We start from the raw sequence: 8,338 nt of genomic DNA on the forward strand, positions 1-8,338 counted from the left end.
GAACTAAACAAATATTTTATTATGAAATCTACAAGAGCTGCTAAATGACGCAATTATACCAGCCACTTTATAACTTTGTGAGAATGTTGGCATTGTCTTTTTTTACAATTTTGTAAATATATGGTTGTAAGTGTGACTACATTGCAGACATGAAAATGTTGAAAATCCCAACGCACTCCTGAGATCAGTCATATACAATTGGAGAAGTTTCATTACAGTAAAATATTCCTTTTCTACACATAATGTAGCTATGTTTGGAAGAGTTGAATACATTTTAATGTTGAGTTCAGCTCCAGTTCTAAGCTTCACCATCAAGAGGAAAGTAAACTGGAGCTAAACTCAACATTCATATTCCCTTTCGTTATTCAAGGTCTGAGATCTCAGGACTTTCCTCAAGGGCATTACCATGATAGTAAAGATGTTGAAGCAACCCTGAGGTTACTTGGAGTAATTGGAAGCAATAAACATCCTTGCCCTATATCTTCTTATAACACACCTTGAATTTTTACATCCTCTAACAGCAGGATCACAGGTAACCACCGTTATAAAGACTGCATTAAACTCCCAAGTATCTATATCCAACATAAAAAAAGCAGAATCAGGTTGGTGAAGGGGATCAATACAGTTAATGATGGTTAACGAGGAAAATATTTATTCCTATTCACCTTCCAGTTCTATCAATCCTTAGTATCTTAATATCAATGGTCATCATTGTTAAAAATTCACAATACTATTAACTACCTAATTAAAATCAGAAGTTTGCGGCTTTTAACAGGTATCCAAACAAACCGAGAACCAATTACTGGATCTTGGAGATGCCTATAAGCATTTTGACTGCAGATATGGTAATTGGAAGCAATCAAGCCTTATCTCCTTGAACTGACCCTTTTGCACACCATAAAGTCCAGACTTCAAGGACTTGGAGTCATACAAATATAAAATTATATAATAATATAAATATAATAATATATTTTCTGGAATTACAAATATAAAAGCACGCTCCCATCCTGTAATCCAATTTTGGACATTAAATTCTGTAATCAGATGTTTACAGTAAAGATATCTCATTGTGTCTAGTCAGTCATTGAGTCCTTAATTGGTTTTATATTTGATTGAATATATACAGGCTGTGTAATTGTCTGAAAACAAATCTATATTTTTATTAACATGTCATATGAAATCTGTAAATCAAAGCAAATAAAAGTTACAAACTTTGCAGAATGTTACAAATCTATTGTAACAACTTTTTGTGCAATAATAACCTAAATAGAGACAGCCTGCACATATAATCTAAAAAATTATTATTATTAGAACATAATGCTGCAAACCACACTTCACAAGCTTATTCATTACAATATGGTGGCTATTGAAATAAGTTCAATATTTAACCTTTCAACAGTTGGTGTTTTGTAATGGATAAAAGTTGAAGGAATCAATCTATCACAAAATAAATCACTTTGAGTATTAACAGTACTGCATTTTTTAAAAGTATTGAAACTTAAAGTTATTAAAATTAATATTGGGAATAACATTGCATTGACAACAATACATTTTACACACCTTGTATATAAATTGTTTGGAATTACAGCATATTATAGAACTGGTATTTCATATACCAAATATGAAATCATAGACCGATACCAATATTATATAAATCTAGCAGCAATACATGTATTTGTGAACATTTGTTGCACGAATATGATAGAGTTCTGTTCAAACATGTGACACTTGAAAATCAAAGAAAATTCAAAATTAAAGCCATTAGTTATTTTTTTCTTCCACTAACATGCCTTTAAAACAAACTTTAAAAATGTGCCCATCTTTTATTAGCACTAGTGTATCCTACTATAAGCAATGCGTTAAAAAAGTCTTCTGAGAATTCATTTCTCCTACAATGTAAAACAGAAAGAGTAAAGAAGGTCAAGGTCACAAAAGTACTTAAGGTTGAAGTGAGGCAAGACAGTTTAGTGGGATCTGGAGTCAATTTAGTGTAAAGAGATAAGGACGACACAGACAGTGTATACACTTTCTGGATCCATATGGTAGTAAAATATTAAACGTGTATCACAGAAAATTCTGACTGCTTTTTTCAAGAATAATACATTTTTTTGTAATTAACTTCTATAACAACATATTTGACTACCGAAAAGTACAACTGCTACGTGTATGATTTAACACAAGCAGTATTTATTTTGTTTGAAACATACTGCTAAACCGTATGCAAAAGTTGTTAAACTTCTCACAACTTTTGAATGCCTAACTTAAACAAAATCAAAAACACACACACACACACACACACACACATTACTCACTAGATAAGTAAACCAAATTGAACTTATGTATGTGGTTTTGCCAGAAAAATACCTCTTTATTGTTACAACCGTTTCCCAATGTGCAGTTAAAGTCAAGCACTCTGGGTAATGGACATTGAGTTTTAAACAAACAACGCAAGAGTACAGAGCTAGTACTCACATTTATGATTTCTTGAATGTAGCCTGGATTAATACATACTAAGTAAGTACGTGATAACAAGGAGATACCTGAGTCCTGATTTAAAAACTTCCCAGCATATACTATTAAATGCTATATTTAAAATTTGTTTTAAATTTTGAAAAAGGTGGTTTTTTTAAACATATTTAGTTGTAGGTTACTTGTGATTTGTTTCAATAGAAATTGTTTGCCAAAAATAAATTCTTTTCATTTGTTCAGTACAGACAATCGCTACATTTACTTTCTATGTTTGAGTAGTCTTATCAATATCTGACAATGTGTGAAATGACACTAGTCTACATATTGATTGTAATTTTTTTGCTGTATTGACACCACCCATTCCCAATGTTGATGCACCTGCTGGTATTCTTGTAGGATTAAGAAGTTTTACATAATAAATGCTCACTATGAAGCAGAAGTCAACATAACCCTTTATTTTATCGAATTCCCACTGTTACTGCATAAATGAATGCATTTGAACACTTAAGAGGTTATTGGTCAGCTTAGAATAGTATTACGGTTCGGGATGTATACCCCATGAAATTGAGCATTCTTCAAAAGCGATGAACAGATTTAATGTACATAAGCAGCTTCAGATCTTTGGATACGGTACTCGTGCTGTACAAAATAATCAGGCTCGTTTAGCAGTACTGCTGGAACATGTAACTGTACCATTTTAGGAATACTCTGTAACGTATGATTATAAACAAGTACGAGTACAGTGCACGGTTACCGTGGTTCCTGGGTTTAGCAGTGACAGTACTGGAGCATGTACCTGTAGCATTTTAAGAGTAGGCTACTCTGTAACGTATGATTCTAAACAAGTATGAGTACATTGCACGGTTACCGTCGTTCCTGGGTTTAGCAGTGACAGTACTGGAGCATGTACCTGTAGCATTTTAAGAGTAGGCTACTCTGTAACGTATGATTCTAAACAAGTATGAGTACATTGCACGGTTACCGTCGTTCCTGGGTTTAGCAGTGACAGTACTGGAGCATGTACCTGTAGCATTTTAAGAGTAGGCTACTCTGTAACGTATGATTCTAAACAAGTACGAGTACATTGCACGGTTACCGTCGTTCCTGGGTTTAGCAGTGACAGTACTGGAGCATGTACCTGTAGCATTTTAAGAGTAGGCTACTCTGTAACGTATGATTCTAAACAAGTACCATTACATTGCACGGTTACCGTCGTTCCTGGGTTTAGCAGTGACAGTACTGGAGCATGTACCTGTAGCATTTTAAGAGTAGGCTACTCTGTAACGTATGATTCTAAACAAGTACGAGTACATTGCACGGTTACCGTCGTTCCTGGGTTTAGCAGTGACAGTACTGGAGCATGTACCTGTAGCATTTTAAGAGAGTACTCTGTAACGTATGATTCTAAACAAGTACGAGTACATTGCACGGTTACCGTGGTTCCTGGGTTTAGCAGTGACAGTACTGGAGCATGTACCTGTAGCATTTTAAGAGTAGGCTACTCTGTAACGTATGATTCTAAACAAGTACCATTACATTGCACGGTTACCGTCGTTCCTGGGTTTAGCAGTGACAGTACTGGAGCATGTACCTGTAGCATTTTAAGAGTAGGCTACTCTGTAACGTATGATTCTAAACAAGTATGAGTACATTGCACGGTTACCGTCGTTCCTGGGTTTAGCAGTGACAGTACTGGAGCATGTACCTGTAGCATTTTAAGAGTAGGCTACTCTGTAACGTATGATTCTAAACAAGTACGAGTACATTGCACGGTTACCGTCGTTCCTGGGTTTAGCAGTGACAGTACTGGAGCATGTACCTGTAGCATTTTAAGAGTAGGCTACTCTGTAACGTATGATTCTAAACAAGTACGAGTACATTGCACGGTTACCGTCGTTCCTGGGTTTAGCAGTGACAGTACTGGAGCATGTACCTGTAGCATTTTAAGAGTAGGCTACTCTGTAACGTATGATTCTAAACAAGTACGAGTACATTGCACGGTTACCGTCGTTCCTGGGTTTAGCAGTGACAGTACTGGAGCATGTACCTGTAGCATTTTAAGAGTAGGCTACTCTGTAACGTATGATTCTAAACAAGTACGAGTACATTGCACGGTTACCGTCGTTCCTGGGTTTAGCAGTGACAGTACTGGAGCATGTACCTGTAGCATTTTAAGAGTAGGCTACTCTGTAACGTATGATTCTAAACAAGTACGAGTACATTGCACGGTTACCGTGGTTCCTGGGTTTAGCAGTGACAGTACTGGAGCATGTACCTGTAGCATTTTAGAGAGTACTCTGTAACGTATGATTCTAAACACAGTACCATTACATTGCACGGTTACCGTGGTTCCTGGGTTTAGCAGTGACAGTACTGGAGCATGTACCTGTAGCATTTTAAGAGTACTCTGTAACGTATGATTCTAAACAAGTACCATTACATTGCACGGTTACCGTCGTTCCTGGGTTTAGCAGTGACAGTACTGGAGCATGTACCTGTAGCATTTTAAGAGTAGGCTACTCTGTAACGTATGATTCTAAACAAGTACGAGTACATTGCACGGTTACCGTCGTTCCTGGGTTTAGCAGTGACAGTACTGGAGCATGTACCTGTAGCATTTTAAGAGTAGGCTACTCTGTAACGTATGATTCTAAACAAGTACGAGTACATTGCACGGTTACCGTGGTTCCTGGGTTTAGCAGTGACAGTACTGGAGCATGTACCTGTAGCATTTTAAGAGTAGGCTACTCTGTAACGTATGATTCTAAACAAGTACGAGTACATTGCACGGTTACCGTGGTTCCTGGGTTTAGCAGTGACAGTACTGGAGCATGTACCTGTAGCATTTTAAGAGTAGGCTACTCTGTAACGTATGATTCTAAACAAGTACGAGTACATTGCACGGTTACCGTCGTTCCTGGGTTTAGCAGTGACAGTACTGGAGCATGTACCTGTAGCATTTTAAGAGTAGGCTACTCTGTAACGTATGATTCTAAACAAGTACGAGTACATTGCACGGTTACCGTCGTTCCTGGGTTTAGCAGTGACAGTACTGGAGCATGTACCTGTAGCATTTTAAGAGTAGGCTACTCTGTAACGTATGATTCTAAACAAGTACCATTACATTGCACGGTTACCGTCGTTCCTGGGTTTAGCAGTGACAGTACTGGAGCATGTACCTGTAGCATTTTAAGAGTAGGCTACTCTGTAACGTATGATTCTAAACAAGTATGAGTACATTGCACGGTTACCGTCGTTACTGGGTTTAGCAGTGACAGTACTGGAGCATGTACCTGTAGCATTTTAAGAGTAGGCTACTCTGTAACGTATGATTCTAAACAAGTACGAGTACATTGCACGGTTGCCGTGGTTCCTGGGTTTAGCAGTGACAGTACTGGAGCATGTACCTGTAGCATTTTAAGAGTAGGCTACTCTGTAACGTATGATTCTAAACAAGTACGAGTACATTGCACGGTTACCGTGGTTCCTGGGTTTAGCAGTGACAGTACTGGAGCATGTACCTGTAGCATTTTAAGAGTAGGCTACTCTGTAACGTATGATTCTAAACAAGTACGAGTACATTGCACGGTTACCGTCGTTCCTGGGTTTAGCAGTGACAGTACTGGAGCATGTACCTGTAGCATTTTAAGAGTACTCTGTAACGTATGATTCTAAACAAGTATGAGTACATTGCACGGTTACCGTGGTTCCTGGGGTTAGCAGTGACAGTACTGGGGCATGTACCTGTAGCATTTTAAGAGTACTCTGTAACGTATGATTCTAAACAAGTACCATTACATTGCACGGTTACCGTCGTTCCTGGGTTTAGCAGTGACAGTACTGGAGCATGTACCTGTAGCATTTTAAGAGTAGGCTACTCTGTAACGTATGATTCTAAACAAGTACCATTACATTGCACGGTTACCGTCGTTCCTGGGTTTAGCAGTGACAGTACTGGAGCATGTACCTGTAGCATTTTAAGAGTAGGCTACTCTGTAACGTATGATTCTAAACAAGTATGAGTACATTGCACGGTTACCGTCGTTCCTGGGTTTAGCAGTGACAGTACTGGAGCATGTACCTGTAGCATTTTAAGAGTAGGCTACTCTGTAACGTATGATTCTAAACAAGTACGAGTACATTGCACGGTTACCGTGGTTCCTGGGTTTAGCAGTGACAGTACTGGAGCATGTACCTGTAGCATTTTAAGAGTAGGCTACTCTGTAACGTATGATTCTAAACAAGTACCATTACATTGCACGGTTACCGTCGTTCCTGGGTTTAGCAGTGACAGTACTGGAGCATGTACCTGTAGCATTTTAAGAGTAGGCTACTCTGTAACGTATGATTCTAAACAAGTACCATTACATTGCACGGTTACCGTCGTTCCTGGGTTTAGCAGTGACAGTACTGGAGCATGTACCTGTAGCATTTTAAGAGTAGGCTACTCTGTAACGTATGATTCTAAACAAGTACGAGTACATTGCACGGTTACCGTCGTTCCTGGGTTTAGCAGTGACAGTACTGGAGCATGTACCTGTAGCATTTTAAGAGTAGGCTACTCTGTAACGTATGATTCTAAACAAGTACCATTACATTGCACGGTTACCGTCGTTCCTGGGTTTAGCAGTGACAGTACTGGAGCATGTACCTGTAGCATTTTAAGAGTAGGCTACTCTGTAACGTATGATTCTAAACAAGTATGAGTACATTGCACGGTTACCGTCGTTACTGGGTTTAGCAGTGACAGTACTGGAGCATGTACCTGTAGCATTTTAAGAGTAGGCTACTCTGTAACGTATGATTCTAAACAAGTATGAGTACATTGCACGGTTACCGTCGTTACTGGGTTTAGCAGTGACAGTACTGGAGCATGTACCTGTAGCATTTTAAGAGTAGGCTACTCTGTAACGTATGATTCTAAACAAGTACGAGTACATTGCACGGTTACCGTGGTTCCTGGGTTTAGCAGTGACAGTACTGGAGCATGTACCTGTAGCATTTTAAGAGTAGGCTACTCTGTAACGTATGATTCTAAACAAGTACCATTACATTGCACGGTTACCGTGGTTCCTGGGTTTAGCAGTGACAGTACTGGAGCATGTACCTGTAGCATTTTAAGAGTAGGCTACTCTGTAACGTATGATTCTAAACAAGTACGAGTACATTGCACGGTTACCGTGGTTCCTGGGTTTAGCAGTGACAGTACTGGAGCATGTACCTGTAGCATTTTAAGAGTAGGCTACTCTGTAACGTATGATTCTAAACAAGTACCAGTACATTGCACGGTTACCGTCGTTCCTGGGTTTAGCAGTGACAGTACTGGAGCATGTACCTGTAGCATTTTAAGAGTAGGCTACTCTGTAACGTATGATTCTAAACAAGTACGAGTACATTGCACGGTTACCGTCGTTCCTGATATTCGTTGTTTTCTTAAATAAATACGATGTCAAATGATTAAAGTTTTATGTTTTTTTATTCCCTGTTATATTTGTAGATAGTTAATATGAATATAATTTTTATTTTTGGAGGTCTATGCATTTTTATTTCGTAATTGTCACGTGACATTATCAGGTGACTCGATCTATTGTTGTTAATTCTTTATGCTTTAGTGTAATCGTACTATTGTATGCTGGATTCTTCTTCATTATTTTATTTAGTGGTTGTAAATATTAGTAGTGTTACCTGCTTAGCTATTGTGTGTAGTAGTTACAATGACTGACAATTTGCGATCTCACGGGAGTGTAATTGTAAGTAGCATATTTGTAAATAGAAAATAAATAAATTTCAAATAAAATTGTGTAAATATTTCTTGGTAAATAGTGTTTTTAACTGTATTGAAACTGCTTATGGATCCTACAATCATCTG

Source organism: Homalodisca vitripennis, chromosome 2 (genome assembly GCF_021130785.1).
Source record: "Homalodisca vitripennis isolate AUS2020 chromosome 2, UT_GWSS_2.1, whole genome shotgun sequence".
Taxonomy (NCBI): Eukaryota; Metazoa; Arthropoda; class Insecta; order Hemiptera; family Cicadellidae; genus Homalodisca; species Homalodisca vitripennis.